The 22,014-nt window shown below is 42.5% G+C and overlaps 1 long non-coding RNA gene across 1 annotated transcript; it reads left to right on the top strand.

Moving 5' to 3' along the window:
- The first annotated feature begins 280 nt into the window (after positions 1-280).
- LOC102193507 (uncharacterized) lies at positions 281-20,441 on the top strand. Its single transcript, XR_312047.1, has 3 exons — positions 281-380; positions 19,740-19,849; positions 19,973-20,441. It is a non-coding gene; the product is annotated as an uncharacterized LOC102193507 (long non-coding RNA).
- Positions 20,442-22,014: the final 1,573 nt, after the last annotated feature.

The raw sequence follows: 22,014 nt of genomic DNA on the forward strand, positions 1-22,014 counted from the left end.
CAGTGTGAGGGCGTTGTGCGCTTTTTTTTTTTCTCTCATCAGTAATGTCAGGCTCTGTTTGAACACTTGTTATGGCTTAAAGAAAACAGTGTGTTTCTAATTTACCTCATGATCCAGTGATTGCTATCAACATCACTGAAGCATGTATAATCAAAATTCACTTCCCCTCTCACAATCAATGACTCAACTGTGGTGAACACAGAGGCGAGTGTTACGCTAATTGCCCTCTGGATAACCTTTTGTTTATTCATTTGGTTTCTTGACCTGCTCAGTACTTTTCTGGGGTAAAAGGAACTGGACGGCATATAAATGTCTTTCAGTACAAGCATGCACTTCTCTTAGCCAGCGCGGCGTGGATTGAACCTGACGTCATAGTACGGGTAATTGATTTTATATTACTACTGCAGTACAATACATAGAATATTAAATGTCATATTTAATGGTTTAAAAAAAATCTTGTAAATCCAGTAGTCCCATAAAGCAGTTCTGCTTGTTGATTTATACTATTGCCATCAGTGGCCTAATAACCACATAACCACCACGCGGCAGAAGCCATTTAATCTGGAGATTCATGGCTCTAATTTTGGCATTTATGCAGTTTAACTATTATATGTTCTATGGATAAAGCTTTTACTGTGCTTTCAGTGTGTCCCAGCCCTGAGATGGTGCTAAAGTTTATTATTCCCAGGTGTTTTTTCTGCTGGGTCCTTGTGTATATGGCCACCTGGTGAGGGAGCAAAACCCTCCTCCTGCTTGTTAGTCAGCTTCATTAGTGAAGCCTAAATTCATCAAGCCACTGTCACAAGTAGTGTTCCTTTAAGTTCAAGCCTCCAGAACAACCTTTAATATATTATAAATGCATACATTGAGATGGAATTTGCTTAACTAGAAGTGATAGTTCTTTTATTTTCTAAGCTGCTTCTTCTTGTTTCGCTTGCTTCCTTAAAGGGTTGCCACATTGGATTATCTTATCCCTAACATCCTTTTCTATCAACCCAACCCACTGCATGTCTTCTTTCACCTCATCCATGAACCTCCTCTGTGGACTTCTTATTTTCCTCCTGCCTGGCAACTCCATAGTCAACATCCTTTGTCCGGTATATCCACAATCCTCCATGTGCTCAAGTCTAAATTGACTTGACAAACAAAAAGGCTTTTCTTCCTTTATTTTTGCTTTCTGTTCAGCAATATCCTCCAAACTGTGTGCTCAGCCACGTCGTCCTCCACAATCAGAAAAATTCTGTGTTGCTTGTGGAAAAAAAAGGAGAAACGCTGTTCCAAATGTCATAAAAGTCATGGATCGTGAACTTTAAGAAAACTTTAGGAAACTGCAGAAGTAAAGTTTAGGTAGAAATGACAGAAGACCTAATTATATGACTGATAGAAATAGCAGATATACGATAATCATAAGATTGATAGAAATAGCAGAAATGCTATAATTATGAATATGACAGCTGATGCGGTCTCCCTCCAGGAAACCACCGTCTTTATACGTTTTCAAAAAGCCATAATCAGCAGCACACCAGGCATGCGCTCTCTGCCGAGGAAATTACCACGTTGTTTGGAATTATAGTCATTTGGACATGGAGGCAGTTGGATACGTTTGGGAATGTGGCTTAATTGCTAAGCCTGTGTCCTTTTTGTAGACCACACGTTAATGGGTGGTGTGTTTTTATATCGACAATGCTTACATGTGCTTGTAGATAATTTGGCTAATGGAACGGAAAGGTGGTATTTTTAATTCCCTCGTTTGTTAGTTAGAAAACATTATCTTATAGATTTTTTTCCATAAAATTTTTCATTTATTTGCTTGTATAATAGACTCTTGGTTTTTTTTAAAGTGTGACCAGCTTATTCAGTAGCATGTGAAAGAGTTCCCCGGGCTCGTGTCTTCTGAATACTGACCGCCCTTGTTAGAGCATGCACCATCCAATTAGCCTTCCTTCCTTATCGCTGCTGACCTGGAGGAGGCTGACAGCTGTTATCGGCTCCAGCACCTCCCAGATTCCCCATTCACTATTCATAGTGCGTGTGCAGCATTTCTGTGCACTTGCATCCTCACAAAGAACTGTGTTTGTTTATTGTTCAACTGTACTTATCTGACCTGTGAGCAGTGAAGGACAGTTACGATTCTTCTCTTATTGGCTAAAAGTGCAGGTCAGGAGCTTGTAAGTCACATATGTTGTTTGGGTTAAAATGATATCAAATGACTGCAGAGAGTTTCTTGTTGCCTTCTGAGCGATGTCCTCCATCCAATGTTTGTTTGATGAAAGTTCAGGCTTGCTTACTTAACGTCACTTAGAATTGTCAAGGTTTTTCTGTCCGATAAGATTTGTTGTGTATTCATAGTTGCTTGGTTATGAGTATGATGATAAGACTAAATTTAGCCTTGAAAGAAAAGCTTTTTTGCTCTCTCACTCTATATTGAAGCTGTAGACCCATTAACACATTTAGTGCATACAACAGTTTTATTGGCTGGCCAAAAAGTTTCGGCTTATGGCCTTCTTCATAATCATAAAACATATTACAGACAGCATTTTAAGTAGGATAATTACAGGGCTGAAAAAATACAAAACAGACAATCACAAAGACCAACATGCACATTGGTCATTGACGCACTAACAACGATGGGCTTTGATCTTGCGGTTTAGAGTCGGTCATTGTTCCTGGCCGCAAGCTGAAGTGCACTGGTAGGGCACTGAAGTTGTTATATATACTGCATGTGCTGCTAGAGATTTAATTTGTTGCGATCTTATCGTCTTCCTGCAACATGGAAGTTGGTGAAGCTGTGCCACAAATCTTAACCCTGTCTCTGCTCTTTATTCTGATCACATCTGTTGAAGCTGTGGTTTTTTTGTTGTCTTGGGGATTCCCTTTGCCAGTACTTTCCATGTGGTTCTTGGTCTTGAAGCAAGCAGTTTCATCCCCGCTCCAGTTCAGATGTAACTCCTCTTCCTGTTATCGTTCTGGCCTTGAATGAACCTCAGTTATTCTCTGTGTTTGTGAGCATGTCTTCAGAGGTTGTCCTGCTGATGCTCTGCTCTTGAAGAGTGACTTCATGGAGACAGCTCAAACTTCAGGGGTCTGGCTCGCCTCTTGTTTGGACGCCGGCCAAAATGAGCTCATCCATGACAGTGCTTCCAGCTGCTTGGTCGTAGGAGTGCTGTTCTTCCTTGACCTCCTCACCCGGCAACGACGCCGTGAGGTGGTGCGTCTGTGACACGGTTCCCAGAGGCTCCGCCAGGGACTGACCACTGGCAGCCTGCCGCCCCCTCGGCGCCTGCTAAGCAGCGCGGCCTCAGGCCTCCACTGTTCCCTACGGAGAGGCCCAGTTTGTTCTGGACACACGCCAGCGCTGAGCGGTTGGGGGCAAGGCCAGGTCAGCTCTCAGGGGTGGTCTTGTAGTCCATGCGTGCGAATGTATGTGCGATGTGTTTGGAGCCACGATGATTAGCTTGTGTTTTGTTTTAGTGTGATTCTGTTATTTTTTGCTTTGGTTTTAAGCTCTCGGGCCGTAAGATCTCTCTCTGTCTTTGTCAAACCCCCCAGCGTGTCCTGGGAATAGCGAGGAGGAACAGCACACAAGAGATTATGCTTCTAATTCATTCAGCTATTTCTATGAAGATAAATGCTGAAGGGGTGCGGATCCTGAAGGAAGCTTTTGTCAGTTAGGGGACACAGAGAATTGCTAGTTCCAGCGCTGCTACTCATGCTACACTTTCTTTTGATGCCGCTGCATAATATCAGCATGAGCTAGAAATCTCTGGAGCGTATAAGGTATCAGCAGGCCTGAAAGATATCCCCTGGGAGGAAGATAGCTGCATTGGACTGTGTGCTGGGCTCTGTCACTCAGTCATCTCCTGGCCTAACACAGTCAATCTGGTCTCAATCTGTAGCAGAGCACACGAGCAGGAGGGGGGCCAGCCAAAGGTCAGAACCTGAGAAGGAGTCACCCGTCCCCCCCCCTTCCTTCTGATCCACTTCTCCATTCGTGGCCACCTCCTCCAATGCTTCACCCACTTCTGCCTTAGCTCACCATTTGGAATCCATTATCCAACCCGGCTGGAGTTTTCTGATAATTAAAAGGAGACGTTCTCGATGTTCCCTCTCAGATTAACGGCTGTTCTCTGGGATCAGCCGTTGGCAGGGCGAAGACTGCAGGCAGACTGGTGCTCATCCAGAGCTGGGAGCAAATCCTAGTGTACATACATACATAGTGTGCTCACATAGTGTGAGCGAAATCCATTCGTTTTTTTAAAGTTAGCACTTTTGGAACTGGGATTTGCAATATGTTGGAGAAGAGAGTGGGGGAGAGGTGTTCATCTGGGGTACGTTAAGGCTGCGGTTTGCAAAAGAAAGCTATCAAAAACATCTGTCACACAGCGGCGAGCTTATTCTGAACTTTGGGGAGGGGGGGCGCAACTCTGAACTCAGTTTAATTGTAATTCAAGTTTGGCAGCGGTGCTGCTCAGCACAGAGGTCAGACACACTTGGTGTTACATTCTCATCAGACCATCCCTCCAAAAAGTGCACCTGGTCAAATTGAGTTCATCACCCATTTCTGAAACTGTGTTTGACAGCTCTAACTTTTATTACAGACACTTGGCTCAAATCTGGATTTGCATTCTGTTTCTCTTTTTTACAGTTGATGAAAACTTTACCCGTTATTCAAATATGCACGTGGCATGAGGATAAAGAAATCCCTGATGGCAGCCAGCATTTACACAACCCTTCTGTCCAGATACATTCATTTGGTTAAGCAAATTCATTTGAAAAAAAAAGTCTAATAAAGTTAAAAGTTTTGGCTAAAGAGGACTTCAACTGATGCAATACAAGATGCGCTCCCATGCACTAATGAACTTGTGAGGATTTTTCATTAGTTAAAAAACATATGAATCACATCAGATAACACTGTTTCATGCGTTATTAGTTTCAGCTAATGAGTCATTTTCCTCCTTATCTATGAGCACATCTGTTGGACTCAGTTTTTTTTTTTTTATGTGTGTGCATGCAGCAAGAGATAGTTCGTACTATTATTTTCCTGGCAAATTTAAGAGTTACCAATTTGGAGTGTGACCTCAGTCAAAGGCAGTCACTTGTTTGCTGTTAAAGCATGTGATTAAATCCTAATGACAGTGCAGCCGATTTGGTCTCTCTCGGGGTAGTTTATGAAGCATAGCTGGTCTTGAACTTGTGACATGCAGCTAGTCTTGACAATTCACAGCTGCGAGGCCCCAAAGATCATCACAGGACTCTTAAATCAGATGACATGGTAACCGGTGTGCTTTTTTTTCTTTTTTGCAATCTGTTAACAAGCCTTTCTGCAGTTTATTTATCCCCCTGTCACGTGATTTTGTAAATATTCAGGATGCGCCTTATTTCAGCAGCAGCTGTATCCTCTGATCGGAAGTTATAGAATGTAAGCTGTCGTCACTTTATAGTTGCAACACAGGTCGAGTCTTTTGAAATCGGTGACACAGTCTTGGTAAGAGCAGGGTTGCAAGAATTATTGCTCATCTTCGTGGATCTCAAGGGCAGATCCAGGCCACTTCAGAAACAAACGGCTTTTGTGGTTATGTGGATCTGCTGAAACGTAGAATTAGAGGCAGCATCAAAAACTCAGAGCTCTGTGATGATCTAGTTTTATCTGCTGGTGTGATTTATTTATTTATTTATTTATTTTTAAAGGTATTAGATATAGTTTTTTTTAGGTTTTCTGCACCTTTACTCAGTTCTCAATTCCGTCTTATTTGCTCGGAAGTGAAAAAATACGAGTTTCAACATTTGCAGTGTGGTTGTGGCCAATTTTGTCTTGTCTGGTTAACCTCAGGGGGACAGATTAGTTTCTCGTGTTGAAAAGCTCTCTGCATCTCTGTTTGTTAGCAGCTTCCACAGTCAAAAATGGCAGAGAAGCATTTGTTTTTATTATAGCCTTTTCTGTCATTTGCTTTAACCTCGTCTTCCTGCAGAAGTCCTAATTACAGGGCTGGTAGTCATAGTGTGTTGGTGTATATGTTCTGTGCGTAACCCCTGCTTCTCTTAAAGTGTTTCACCTGTTCATGCATCATTTCCTGCCAGCCTTCAGGGATAACATCCGGGGCTGCTGCAGTGTTCCAGACATGTGTGGCTTATTAGCATGATAAATAATCACACTAGTTGCAGCATTGTTGTATATTTTATATAAACTCGAAGCGTAAACTTCAGAGACGCTGAGCCGATCAAAACATAGAGCTTGAATCTAGCTTGAATTTAGAGTTTGCAGGCACATTTTCACATGTTTATGTTTAAATTTCAGAGCAAGGAATGCTTTTGAAATCATTCATGTGCTGAGAAATCACAGGCTGGCAGCACAAGTAGCAAAGAGGGTTTTAAACCGAGGGGCCTCTTGAGTCAACGATGCCATGCTTCTCTCTCCCCCACAAGGAAGGCCTGCTGCTGGAGTCACGAGCCAACATCAGCAGCCTAATAAGAAATTGCTTCTCTGCTCCAATCAGAGGAATTCAAACATGTGTGCAGGCCAGCCGCCCTCCCCTCTATTCCACTATTTTAAGAGCCAGACCAAGGGGGGTGGAATTACACTCCAATATACTTAATCATTTCCATCAGTGATGTGGGATACAAAAGCCCTGCTCCTCCAGGGCTGTTTCCAAGAGACATATTCACTGTACACATAAATGTCCTGGATGAATTAAGTGGAGAGATCGCTGTGCAGCTACTACTTGCACAGAAGCTTTTGAAATTGTCAATGATGTGCGTCACGCCTGCTTTAACCGAGCAGTGTGCGCAGAGGAACTGCAGTGCTGTGGAAGAGCGATAGCAAGAGATTTGGCGATGCAAAAGAAAGGGCAGTGGACGCGGTCGCAGCGGTCTACCAGCAGCTGTCATCCTAAACGAGTGACTCAACTCTAGGAAGTGACTTTTGACATACAGTCTAGAGTAAAGGAAGTGTGCACAAGTGTGCCGTAGTCTGATCAACAGTTTACCAGCTTTTTTGCTTTCATCCTTCACATTTAGCTGCGTGTGCCCAGCGTCAAAGAAGCAGTGTTGTCACTTATGGCTTCTTGGTCCCCCCCCTCCGCCCCTCTTGGTTTTTTTTTTCTCTTTTCTTTTTGTTTGTAGTGGTCTTATCATATTTTTCTGAGGTCCCTCAGAGAGACAAGAAGATAAAATTGCAGGATGTGGGATTCCCCTCCTGCTCCATATGAAATAATCATCCCTCTTCCCGCTTCTCCTGTCATCTATGTGGTTAAGGGCGGTGGTGGAGGGGGGGTTTCAGAGGAAGGAAAAAGCGCGTGCAGAAGCACAGACGAGCTCGCACGCTGCGGCGAAGATCACAAAGACTTTGGCAAGAGGTTGGCTGTGATGTGGCGGCCCTCTGATACACATGGGCACCATTCTGGCCGTGAATGGGAACAGTGGAGTACTGCTCACCGGAAAGCCCCAGCCTTTCTGATCCGTCACACACACACACACACACACACACACACACACACACACACACACACACACACACACACACACACACACACACAAAAGCTCTGGCTCAAAATTTTCTACACCTCAGAGCTGCTGGTTCAAAGCAGCCTTAGCAACTTTGTGTTTAGAGGATTGAGTCCGATTTACGTTAATTGGACTAAATCTTCATGTCGTTAACGCGGATGTTGGAAAAACCAGAAGATTCACCAGGTCCCGTAACCACGGAGTCATCACTGACGTTAAAGGTGCAGTCAAGCCGTCACATGATGTTTGGATTTTCTTGTTTTATTATTGTCTGACAACTTAACCTATCCTGCCAGTGCGCCCTCTGATACACTCTGCATTAGTTGCGGTGGAAAGACAAGTCTCTGCACGCGGATGAAACAGTAGCCATGTTAGCAGTGTTTATCATGATAGCAAGAGGGTAAACAAACACTCGAACTCCTTTGAGGTCCTCTTTTATTTTAAACCTCTGCATGCTCTGCTTGTCACCTACAGCAGCCTGGAAAAAAAAAGCTTTTGACATGCAAGAACACCAACTGACATCCTGATAGTTTGAAGTTAAGGTACAAGTTCACCTGAGGTGCAGTTGGCTCATGAATGTGGGTGCACCGAAAGCATCACAAAGCCATAACTGCTACTGATGCAGTAATGGATGGGAAACCGCCAACTGATTCTTAACTGTGAATAAGTGTGAAAGTCACCAAAGTGCAGGTGAGATAAAAGGTTACAAGAAAGGAAGGAGGGAGTTTTTACTGCTATATTTTTTTCTTGTAAAGTTATAGCTTTTATCTTTGTGGTTAGAAGTGGCTTTAAGCAGCGTTTTTTTGTTGCACAACAGTCAGCAGCACACATTTCAAAAAAATGAAGACAAGAACAATGCTTGTATGGATCAACACGGAACACAACAGAGAAGATAAAACAACAAAAAATGTCTAACAAATAAAAATGAGTAGACATTGTATATGTGTGGCTAATCTGTAGTGAGAGTTGGTAAAAAAAAATAGGAAAGTTAATAATCAAAAAAAGACATGCAACTCTGAAAAAAACTTTAAAAAATGGTACACGGAGTTGTTCAGTGGTTCTAGTTTCGGTCATCGTGCAACTGTGCTGCATAATGACCTGGAGAAACCTGCAGTCAGCTGAGACTGAAGGAGGAACCTGGGTTACCGATGAACGGACTCAACCTGGGATTTCTGTACCTGGATGATTGAGCAGGCATCACGACATGTTAACCTGAGCTTTTCTGCTCTGAGAAATGACATAACATCCTTAAGCCACAAAGAAATAACTGGATGATCAGGTGACTACCAGAGAAGCAGGATGCAATGTTTTTTTAAAAACATGAAAATAAGTAAATGTATCATAAGAATTATAGTTATCTTATAGCAGTGATATGATTAAGCCCAGCTGTGTTGTCCAGCTGTGGAGATCTAGATATTTGTGTGACATACAGGGACTGAACCACAGAGAGGTCAGGGGTGGCCACCGCCCCACCCACATGCAAGTAATTGTGAAGCCCGTTAGAAGCTGCACACACACTAAAGTCAAAGACATTCAGCTACTTCCACTGAGTGCAGGCAAAAATAACTGCTGGCAACTTGGGCGAGCCCAGAGTTAACTGAAACTACTGCCAATGAGAGCACAGGGTACCTTTGACTGAGATATGATAGGGGGTTACCTAGGCAACCGGAGCCTGGAAAGACTGCTACCAGCCGTCAGCTTCAGCTCAAAGTGATGCATGATAAGCAATTTGCTTCCTACGTGGACGCCTCTATTATATTATTTTTAACAGCACGGCCACCCATTTAAATTCCAGTTATTCACAAACCTTATCAAAAGTTTCCATCACTGAAACGGAAAAGCTTATTTATGAGGAAAAAACATAACAAGAAAGCAAGAACAAGGCATCAACTTCTATCCCGCTCCAGTATAATTAATTAGCCCAGCCTTTCCACCTCCAGTAGTTTCGCAACCAAACAGGATTATAGATTGATGTTATTCTGTAGTAAGTCTGCAAATAACATTTAACAGTAATATTATCTGTATTTATAACATTCAATAGGCTGCCAGTACAGTACTCATCTTGCTGAGAGGCAACAGTGCTGACCTCTTGTTAAAAATTGCTGGATTGGTGAAACACTAAATCAGAGTAATTTAAGTACGGGTGCTGAAGGCAATTTTAGCAACACCTGAAACTGTATCAAGTGCTGAATAACTAAACTAGTAGAAAGTAAGAGGAGACAGATGTAGCTCTTCTAAAGATGACAGCTAAAATGCCCAGCTCCTGTAGAAACTACTTTTGAGTCACTCCACTGTGAAGTTTACTTTTTTAAACTGCTTCTTATTAGACCTTGAGCAACACTTAATAAAGGGAAGCATGTGTAGTCGGTCATTCCACAGAAGTGTTTAGATAGGGTTAGTCATTAACAAGGAGTTATGAGTAAAGTCAGCTTTTGTTTCCCCAGAAAAGCAGTAGCAGCATTATGGCTGTTCAGCTCTGCTGTTTACAGTCTGTGATGCCCTTTGACTCTCCCCTCCTTCGCTGACCCCCTCCAAATCCTGTATTTATTAAACAACCCCACCACCTGTCTGTGCAAGAGGAATGTGAGTGCCGTCAGGGCCCAACAACCGCCACCACCACCATCAGCACCGCCGCCGCTGCTGCTGCCAGTTTCTGCTTCCATTTTGGTGGAGACAGGAGAGGGAGGGAGAGATTAACCGCTGGACTGCTGTGGTTTTAGGCCTGCCTGACGGACCATGCAGACTGCTGGTTCTCTCATTAGCCTCCCTCTTTTTCCTTCCAAAATCTCTCTTTCCCCTTCATTGCTCCGCGATGTGCCAGTGGGTTTTTGGAATACTGAAATAGCCTGTGTCTTGTTTTATTTGTCAGGCATTCAGTGAGAATTCCCCCTCCAACCCACAGCTGGCTCAGGAATGTTCTCTCAAGTCTCCACTCACTTCATCACCTCCTTGTCCCCCACTCGCTCTTTATTATTTCCCTCCTCTCCTCCTCTCCTGCACTGGCTCTCCGTTGTCCTCCTCTCCCCACATTTCCCCCCATTTTTATCTCTTTCCTTCGTCGTGTCCCTCTGTCCGCTTGCCTTTTCAGGGATGGTCGTTAGCAAGGGGTTGACATGGGGAGAAGAGTCGACCGGTGCCAAAGCTCACAAACTGCTCGCTGCAAACACAAAGGGTTGCTGTGGAGATGGGCTCACATATGGCTAAATTGGATTTGCTCACTTTGTCTACCCGCTCACTTTTATTATTTCTCTTTCTGCCACTGCCTCTTGCTCCCCTTAATGTTACTTTTCCCTCCTGTGCCATCCTGTGAAGCTCATTTATTTTCCTCATTCTGGATGTTAATCTCCCAACTGTCTACTTTAAAACTTTTCTTGCCATATTTTAACACAGATACACTAAATAACAGGATGATAAAAAAAGAAAGTATTTATATGTGAAGATCTGTTCTGTGTCCTTCACATCTTATTAGATATAAAACTCCCTGAAACAACTGTTAAATGTTTACTGAGAGTACTGAGGATGACTGTTTTAAAATAAAACAATAGTGTAAGTGTAACTTTATTTAGATTAATATGCACCAATAGACTGAGGTGAGTTTACATATATTTCTGTCTCGGGTTTGAATGTATCACTGCAGATCTTTGCAAGTACAAATGCAAATAATTTATCGGCATCACTGCATTTCCAATAATTTTCTCTGTAGGTCTGTTTTTGGTCTTCACGTATTTCACCTGACCTTTTCAGCTTTTTGGTGCATGGCACTGTGTGTGCAATGCACTTGTAAAGCTTTTTTTTTTTTTTGCCAGAGTAACTGCCTGAGTGGGGCCAAAAACAACACTCGCTGAGCAGTGGGACTCAAAGAAAACTGTAAAGTTGTGGGCTAGAAAATGAAAAACTGAGCTGAAAAGATGCTATCGCGCTTTGCATAACTGCAGTTGGGTAATAATTCTCTGTTGGGAATCTTCGTCACATACAAGTGGGCCTATTATTGATGTTAATTTAATTTCTTTAAAGAGATTTAAGCCTCGAAACCTCAGTTACCCCCCTCTAGCGATTTTATGCCTTCTCCAACCAGTCGAGCTGCAGTTTATATCCATATCTGCCCAGACTCGTATAAGGTAATCGGTGAAGACACGAAGAGATTCATTTAGAAGGCAGTGCTTCAGATATGGACGTTGCTGCAAAAGAAGCTTCAAATTCTAAATCGTGGAGCAGCAACAAAGGCCAATCCACAGGTCCAAGGTGTGTACCCAAGAGCTTAATTTAGAAAAGTTACAAAGGGCTTCACAGAAAGAAATTTAAGGAATCCACAACATGGTTAAAAAATCTTTTTAAAAAAGACAAGAAGCACTCCGAGAGCACAAACCTCACCACGACAGCTCACTGTCACTCTCTTGAAGCGTATAGTAGTTATTTCCTGCAGAAGATTAAAGATTTAAAAAGTAGTAGTGAGGTCAGAGGTCAAATGTCACATTTGACCTATTTGGATATATTGGATACAAACAAAGGCACTAGACTTTTAAGCATAGTTTTAAAGCTAAAAGAGATATTTTATGAAAGTTTGATCTTATCTGACCTCGAAGAAGAGGAGAGATCCAAAGTAATAGTGAAGGTGCTTAGAATTGTTCCCTCTATGACTGTATGTTGTTAATATAAATACGTTTTTAATTGCTCTATATAGCACTATTATCACATTAAGATCAATCTATTAAATATGAAGCAGAGGTCGAATGTGACATGATATTTCAATCATTCTCTGGTACTTTCCATATGTTGACAATATACACCCCACTTGTAATAATCATGCTTTTAAAGTACAATACTTTTTGTCATTTTTGAACTAATAAAGGATTAAGTTGACTTTAAAGACCTTGGTGGATCTACAACAAATTTTTAAGGGATATTATCACCTCACTCTAGTTTGATCAGAATTCATTCATTCTACCCTTAATACATTTTAAGAGTTCTAATGGCCTGCTGTCCATTATTTACCATGTGATATGACAGGATACCCAGCAAAGTCCAATTTAGCAATCTCGATCGAGGCGATCGTGGCTCAAGAGTTGGGAGTTTGCCTTGTAATTGGAAGGTTGCCGGTTCGAGCTTGGACAGTCTCGGTCGTTGTGTCCTTGGGCAAGACACTTCACCCGTTGCCTACTGGTGGTGGTCAGATGGCCTCGCCTCTGTCAGTGCGCCCCAGGGTGGCTGTGGCTACAATGTAGCTTACCATCACCAGTGTGTGAATGGGTGGATGACTGGTTGTGTAAAGCGCTTTGGGGTCCTTAGTGACTAGTAAAGCGCTATACAAAATACAGGCCAATACTATATCTAACAAAGCTCCCAGGCACATGAGGGGTTAATAACTCGGAGCATGGCCATTAAATGCTTTAGATCTTCCAGTACTGAAGTAATCGGGTCATATTTTTTCGTGCCAGTTAAAATTGGTATCCTGCTGCAAAAAAGAGCACTTTTTTCATTTTTAGATCATCAAGCTAAACGACCGATGAGCTCGTGCCATGGCAGGGCGACCTTTTTCCTTCCGTCCACAATTTGCCAGAATTGCTTCTCCTCCTGCACGAGTCTAAATTTAATCAAGGTCACGGTAACACTGGTTGTTCTCAACACATTTTCATTTTCATTAGTTGGTGCAAATGCAACCAAGCATTTACAAGGAAATGTATCGCTTTCTTTTTGTGCATCGCACATAACAATCACCTGTAAGCAGTAGCAGCATGAGGCGGATGAGCTACTGCGTCACTGACGTTGTGGTTTCCTGTTAGATATTTGTGCGAATTCTTTAATTTATATATTTAGTCATAGCAGGCATGTAATTTTGTCATTTGAATCCAATTCAGGCCTAATTTAGAGAAACTTCTATAAAGAATTCCTGAGACAATGGGAGAGAAGCGATGGTAGAATTGTGCAGATGTTTTAAAAATGTTAACATATTCCAGAAATACCTTCCTCGAGCAGATTTTCTCCTAAATTAGTCAGAAGTTGTGTGGCAGCATAGTTTTGAATCCTCCACAGAGAGCTATTTTGCTAGCTTAAATACCTTTGACATGCCAAGCTACCTGCGCTCAGCTCTACGGAAATCACCAGCCAGCTTAAAAGAGATCGCTCAAGGGGTGTTACTAAGTAAGCATAGCTGTTATAAACTACAGCCAAAACCTGTGACCCCTGTCTGTTTCTAATGATTTACAGCAAGAGACTGCAGTCGCCTTCATTTTCCAGTCTTCACATGGGTAACAAAGGGAGCGTTGTTCACGACACAGAGAGCATAGTTTTATAGATGGGCTTAGGTCAATGTTAAGGTGGTTTAGTGAGTGTGGTTTTTTTTCTCATGAATATATAAAGCATCTGGGCAATGTTTGTCTATACCAAGTTCCAGACCCACATTTGATGTTGAAAGATAATAATCCACAACACATCGTGGCCTCTGAAGGAGGTTTGATTCCGCTCCGCCACATATAAAGTTTTATCCTGCTACAGCATCTTCAAGAGAGTGATTAACACAAATTCCTCCACGGAAAATCGCTCAGAACAACTATGAATGGATTCCTGTGGGGAATAAAAGGTGGCTGTGGGCTTTTGTGGACCATATATATTCTAATGCTCCACCGCCATGCCATGAATCCATTGTTAAGCTCTCTGTCTCCCAAACACAACAGCAAAGCAGAGCATCATGAATAATACGGCATCTAATACCTCATGAAATATACATTAGTTGAAGTGCTTTCAGAGCTTTGTAGCACATCATCCTTCATGATTCATACGTGCTTTCTCTCCCTCTCTCTCTCTCTGCGTATGAGGGAGAGAAAGCATGCAGCGGCACTGTGCCGGTCGAAGCACTTGTTGATGCTGAAGCTAAAGTGAACCAGATGTACTGGAGGGGGATATGCTGCGTTGCTCCTCGCTGAGGTAATTCTTGGGTTCTGTTTGGAGTTGGTATATCATTTGCATGCTCGCACGGGTGTAAACTTTAAAGACAAACAGGGAAGCGTTTTGTGCAGGTGTTAAAGAAGTTGTTATTCTGCTCGGTGTTTGGCACGATCCCGTGCAGGAGGGAAAAATAGTAAAGTGAGAGAGAGAGCGAGAGGAAAAAAAACACTGGAAGCTGTACTTCCCCTATAGAGTTGCTGGAAAATTTGTCCCAAGGAATAATTCATACTAAGGGTGGTTACAGTCCAGCCACAACCTCCCCTCCTCTGAACCTGTGAATCACAAGCAGTACACAGAACCACAGCTCTGTTAAATGTGAAGGGAATATGAAAAGCTTCTTTATGGAAATGGAAATGGACTGGCATTTATACAGCACTTTCCCAGTCTTACTGACCACTCAAAGCACTTTTTAAACCATGCATTCATACAATGCTTTATTCCTACACCAACCTATTTAGAATCAGTTGACCTAGCATGCATTCATAAATTACAGAGATGTCAAAGAATTATATGGCACACGTGGGAAAAAGATGGTAAATATGTGGTGATGTCTTTGAGAAACTTTGTGTCAACAATTTCCCTTTCACACGTGAGACTGGGCTAAAGCTTTTCTTGGAGCATATGTTGCCAGAAACCTTGAAGGTCAGATCATTTGTTGGATAATGTATGTCCTTGTGTCCAAATGGTCCCAGACACAAGACAAAGGCGTTACTCCCGCGTACTTTCCAGGAGGGAAAACTGATACTCTAGACCTTGAGTCCAGATCAAGGCGTTCGGGAGACTTTGAGTCGTTCTAACTTGCCTCGTTCATGCATACCTTAGTGTATGTAAACACACATAAGACACAAAACACAGACTGGAATGTCAAGATAACAAATAGTACGTCTTACTTGCCACACGAGGTTCCTCCTTTGTGTCTGAATACTGTTTGAGGTGAACTTTGGTTATTTCATGTGTCCAAAGTGTGTTCAGAGATTTGAAGGTCAGAAGTTGGTTAAACCTTCTAACCAAAAACAGAAAAAAGTAAAGTTTTCAACTTTAAGACTGCCATAATAAGCAATAACAATCAAAACTGCTGGTCTCCTGTATATATAGTCTGTGCACGCAGATTGTCTTCATCTGCAAAAGTGATGTGAGTTTAACTTACATGACTTCAAAGAGGATATGAACAACTGAAACTACCAAAATCTAAATATATATATACTTGTGATAACAAACTAATAAAGAAAGTAGTAATTTAATTCAGTAATATGCAATTTAATGCGATTATAAATAAAACTATAAATAACTGTAAGGATGTATCATTTTATCTTAGCATTTACTTCCATAAATATACTTTTTTCACCTAATGTAGTTCCTACTAATGTAAATCTGCTTTACTGTGCAAATGACTGGGCTGTCACCCACAACAGAAAGAGCTGCAGCCTGTCAGGTTATTGATGGGGAACTTTAGTAATCGAGCTGAAATGTATATCATCAGAGGTACAGTTAAAATTGAAAGGAAATAAATGAATTCATACAAAAGCACATTATTAGATAGATTTGGGAAATTTGGTCCCAAATCTATCAATTAGCCATTAGCTGCTCATTAAAACAAATGTCTAAACAGCCAATCAGATGGCAGCCCCTCAGTGCATTTAGGCATTTACGTTCAAACAAAACATCGGAAAGGGGAAGAAAGGTGATTTAAATGACTTTTAAAGAAGCATGATTGTTGGCTTGTTTCAAAAACTTTTCCAACACTACCAGAGAATGTGAAAAGGACAAAATGAGTGGAAGTTCTCTGGAGTTCTCAGGTGAGAACAGCCACACTGCTTTGAGCTGAAAAAGACCCAGTCTTTAGAACCAAGGTAAGCAGAAGAGCACACAACACCTTGAAGCAGATGGGCTACAGTAGCAGAAGACCGTACAGGGTCACACACACACACACACATCCGTGAACAAAGAGAAACTTTATAGCAGCTGCAAAATTCTGTCAAGTCAATGTGGGCCCAAATTTCCGAGGAATGTTTCCAGCACATTACTGAATCTTTGTCATAACAGTCCTGAAGGCAAAAGTAGGTCCAATCAAACACTAGCAAGGTGTATTAGTGAGTGTGCACTACCATGTTTCCCCTCTCTATCCCCAAGAAATTGCAAAAAATAGGCTAAATCTTCACGCTGTCACACATTGTGTTCTGCACCATCTCTCCTCAGATTATTCAGATGTCAAGTTCAGCACAGACAGCATGCAGGTTCATTCTTAGGTAAACACAGAGGTTGCAAAGCGGAGCCCTGCTGTCCTGGTTCATTGTAGGCTGGTGACTGCAGGCATGCTTGGACACATCAGCCCTGGATCACATTGCTTTTGTTGGGACTGTCCGAGGTCTGCTCTGCTCCTCGTGACATCAAAGGACCATGTCAGTGTGAGTTAGCAAAGATGAGAGGCCGTACAAGCGCAACTCAGTGGAGTGTGATCAGCAGGGCTCACAGTGCACACTCTGGACAACACCGTGTTGTGTTAGCAGGCAGGGTAATCACGTAGCACTACGAAAACACTCAAACACAGGAGCTGCAAGAAAGAACAAACAGGTGATGATCGGGGTGGAGAAAGGGATAAGTGGAACATTTGGATGGTGGCAGAGAACACTCTATGAGGATAGACTCCGTTCACGTGGTCTAATGACTCACTAAACACACATCAGAACAAAAACAGGCTGCTGTGTTATCTCCTGTATGTGCTACTGGACTGGATGTATGTACAACATTCAGCTATTTGATAAGAGCTACAATAGGACAGAGGTGAAGCAGGTTAGGAGAGAGGAAGGTGGAGGTCAGGAGTCACCACACAGGAGGCAAAACATCCTCTGCAATACTCCCAAAAATCACATCCCCTAGCATTGCTGCAGCCAGACCTGAACATCCTTTTAGCAGTCCAAACACGGCCTTGCTCTTCCCTGCACACCTAGTCTGTAGCAAATAACACGGAACGAAAAAGTCATCTGTGAAAATGTTTGGATTGTTATGTCTGAGAGGCACGCCTGTTATCTCCCGGCTGTATAATATTCTTATGCGCTGCTGGTGTGGTTCTGTAATAAAAAAAAACCCCCAACATTTAACCACTTGATGATTTTCATGTGTTAGTTTCAAAAGAAAGAATGAAATATTCTGCCATTAACTGGGGAGAATGCTGTGAAACCGGTGCTTTGAAGGCAAATGAAATGCATGGTGCTCTTGAAATGACATGTTGGATGAAGTTTCTCTTTATTTAAAATAAAGAGAAAGAGCTTAATGCTTTGCATTGTCTACTTACAGTATTATCTTTAAGAGTAATTTAACATTTCTGTGTGCAGACAGCAGTTGTTGCCCTTAAGGTTTGAACTGCTGTGAGCGTGGGCTGTTTTCTTTTTCTTTTTCACAGTGCCAGTTCTTTGGCGCACAGAAAGAGGTGTTTTACCGACAGGTGTGACTCCTGACCCTATCCTCTGTCTGCATCTGTCAACACATCTAACCCCGATGTCTCAGCTCAGGCGTGGAGAGACACGCTGCACCACCACCGGCTTTGTCTGCTCACCTGCTCGCACGGATAAAATATCCAGTCTGTTGAGCATCAACAGCTCGCGCTAGTAATTGCTCTTGATTTTGCACCTCGGATTCTTCTGCAATCTTGTCTCAGACGAGTTAAAAAAACACATAAAAATGGGAGGATTGAACAACAAGTGTGTTTTTCTGACTGCATGTATTCCATTCTGAACCGCCCTTCGGTGAGTAATGAGGAGGGGACTGATCGTAAACTACTTGCTGATGTTGAGCAAGAATTTGTACACTGGAGATGATGTCAAAGCGCAAATATCTTTTTGGCAATTCACCAGTTTCCTTAATTTATTTTCTGGACAGCAAGGTTAATCTTTACACAAAGATAACATTTCTGGCAAGAGTCCTGAATGACACAAACACACACAGGCATACGCGTGTATATTTTCATTCAACCGGCAGATGACTCCAGATGTTTCCTAAACAGATGAAAGGCAGGGAAGCTCCTCGCCAGCCTGCGTTAGACTCAACGAACGCTCGGAAGCCGGCCAGCTGGAAACACCCAAGCTTCCATACTGTTTCCTTCTCAGTGGTCCCTCCCTGCTGAGGGCCCATGGTTGCGATTTCTATCCCCAGGAAGCATCCAGGCTTGTGAGGAGGACGAGGGGTCTGACTCCACTGTCATTCAATAAAGCTTCGCGATAAGAGGATATAAGTGAAGAGAGGAAAAGAATAAAATGAAAAAAGAGAAACACAGTCTCTAAGAACACACTGCAAATGTGCTTGTTTCAGTATGTTTATTAATGTAGTTAGACTGGCCTGCTTTTTGGCAATCTCATCTAAGTAGTTCTCATTCTGGGTTTTAGATTGGCAGCAAGAAATTATTAAACTTTTCCAACAGACTTGTCTTTCACCACAGATCCACTTCATGGAAATGTCAGGATGTTATTAAATCTGCCGCTGCAGCTCTGCAGACCCTGTGGTCAAGACGTAGGCTTTACACATGAAAAAAACAAAACAAATGGCAGCTTAGCGAGGCTCCAGCCGCAGCTCGAGGTGTGTGAGCCACCCACGTTTTACCTCATTGTATCTGAATAATGCAACATCAGTGGAAGCCACAAACCTCTCAAAATGTCACTAGGAGTCAAAAGTGGGTGTGTCTTTCACCTGAATGGGAACAATTATGGTGTTACCTCAGCTCATACAATGGGCCCATTGTGAGGAGTATAGCTCCACGGGCTGCTGGTGGATCTGAGGCTTGGCAAGATGAGAGTGGGATGGGGTTGAGGTGCGGAGCGAGCCCACCGCTGAATCGCTTGCTTTGTTTGCAGACATATCCCGGGATTTTTTTTGATCATATGGTTGGAATGGATGGGGGAGTCAAAGCTGCTTAACTCTGCTTACAGTCTGGGCTGCGCACTGCGTCACACAGGTGTGAGAGCAAGTTTAATCTCGCACCGAATCCCGTTGTCACTTTAGAAAACCGTCCAGATTTGGCTTTGGGCACACAAAATGCTAGTAAAGAAAAAACAGTATTATTTCACAAGTTTTTCAATATTTTACAGACGTTGTGTATAAACATCTGCTGTTTGATTTACTGCAGATGGTGAAGAAGACGCAGCCTTTTGTGTCGTGGACTCATTGATTTAGTGATCTGTTCCACACGCTGTGCTCATGCCTCCTTTGTGAAGGTGTGTGTCACCTGCTGCAGCTCTTTCAGCTGGTTGTGATTCACCTGCGTAGATGCGTGTCTCATCATGACGGAGTCTCCCGTGTTTCAACAGGTGTCTGGTAGGGCAACAAAGTGAACTCCTTCACATGGGGGCATATTCAGCAAACGGCTAGAGCGATGGACGTGTTAAAGAGCAGCTGCAGTTGATGTTCAGCTGATGGGGTACTTGTTAACTTGAACATTTTTTGAAATCAACTATTATGGATTTAATAGCAGTGAGTGCCTCAGATATTTTATCTGCCTCCATCAAAACTGTGTTTACACTTTGTTTTCCTCTGCTTTCAGCATCTCTGATATGCATCCATACGTGTGACCTGCTGAAGCGTGTCTGTGTGCTGGGTCATGTGACCGTGGAAGTGTGCATGGAGCGTGCCAGCTTTGAATATGCGTGAGGCAGGCTAAGTGCTACAGGTGTGTGCGTCAAACGCACAAACCGGCCGGACAACTTGCTGATTCAGCCCTGCGGTGCTAAAGATGTCTGTTTGTGTGTGTGCGTGCAAGACACTGAGCCTACTTAGCACGGCTAAGCCGGGCGGGCAGAGAGTGGAGTAGAGGACAGACAGCAAAGCACAATAATAAGGTCACAAAGCGCAGCCTCCATGCTCGGCTCCCATGATCCCTCAGCTGATCCTGCAGCTGATCTGACAGAAACAGCCTCCTTGTTCCACTCAGTCAGCACATCAGCCCCTTTCAACTTCATCCAGGTTACTAAATACATAGATTAATACTCTCGCTACATTCTGCACCACCTGCTTAAACCCTAAAATATCTTAATGTGGACCTTTCAGCAAAACCTCAGACTAATTCAGGGCGAGTTTAATCGTTCTGGTGCCCTTGAAGGCAACTTAAAACGTATCTGAGCATTCATGCGGAGGCCTTCAGCATAATCATTTGTGCATGCCATATACCTGTTTAAAAGGAGAATAATAAATTGTTTCTAGATGCCTTTTTCTGGGGATGCCAGAAGTTAGTTTTTTACCAGCAGATCCTTTCTATTTGTGCTCTATGAGTACCCTCTTTTCTCAAAATGTCTCATGGTTTCATCACAGACTCTGTTGGCAGGAGTCCTGACATGACCTCAGGTATAATGGAACAAGATACAGACCTAACAGGTTATTTGAGTGTTGGTCTGCGCTCTTCATTAAGGCCACGCTTCAGGCCCTGGCGTGCCTGTGTTGTTTTTGTTTCACATGACACGATGAAACAACAGAAAGGTCGAAGTATTTAGCAACAGCTTGGAGTATTGCAAAAAGATAGAAAGACTATCCATCAAAACAGCGAACCAAAAACAAGACTGTGATGAAATGTGGTCATTTTATACGCTGGGACAACAAGCACACTCGATACTAGAAATGTAAAAGAAAAAAGAAAAGAAAAGAAAATAGTGCGAACCACTTTTTCACACTTTTAAATTTAATAAGTGGCATTTCCTTTAAAACAGATGTCAGTTTCACTTTTGCAGGGCTGCTGGAGTGATAACAGTTTTGCAACACAAGTCAGGAAGAACAAAATAAATGAGGCAATGCTCTCCCTACTGACCCTCCTCTAAGGTAATAAACTGCAGTTTCAGGAAACAATTCAACTCAGTTTTATTTATGCAGCCCCAATTTCCAACAACATTCAACACAAGGCGCTTTATACTGCAAAGAAAAGATCTTACAATATTGAAAAATACAATATTACAAACAAAGTCTGAAATATTTTAATGCTTTGTCTAAGTATAATCTCATCAAGCATTAGAAATAGAGCATATATTGCACAAATGTACCAAAATAAACTGCCCAGCTACTGGATAAGTACATTATATTTACTGAACTACTTTGAGCTGAATGTATAAATATGGGTATATATGCCTGTAGCCTCATGATCATCTTTTTTTTTTTTTTTTTGTGTCCCGTTTGGATCTTTAGCCATCAGAATTGTTGTCTTAAGGCCAAGAAAGATGCCAAGCAGATTTATTTCACCAAGTGGATCATCATGGCCTTGCCATATTGGTCCATTTGATTGACCTTTATTATAATTATGTATTTATTTTATTTTCAGTTGCTACAAACGGGACAGACATGACTGGGGGATAGGACAGGGAGAAAGAATGAAAGAAAGAGAGGGAGAGAAAGAAAACCAAAGGGGAGAAGAGACGGTGAGAAGGGGGGGAAGAAAGAAAAACAAACAAACAAACAAAACACCTGGGTCACCTGTATGGAGAAAAAAAACACAAAAGAGACCAAGGAAGACCAACAGAGGGGCAGCCCCGCCACTGTCCCAGTAAGAGCTGAGGAGAGTCCCAGATGAGGGCTCACTCAGCAGCCACCGAGCAGAAGCCAAGG

This window comes from Pundamilia nyererei, unplaced genomic scaffold (assembly GCF_000239375.1).
Source record: "Pundamilia nyererei isolate P.nyererei 1_Seehausen unplaced genomic scaffold, PunNye1.0 scaffold00158, whole genome shotgun sequence".
NCBI classification, from domain to species: Eukaryota; Metazoa; Chordata; class Actinopteri; order Cichliformes; family Cichlidae; genus Pundamilia; species Pundamilia nyererei.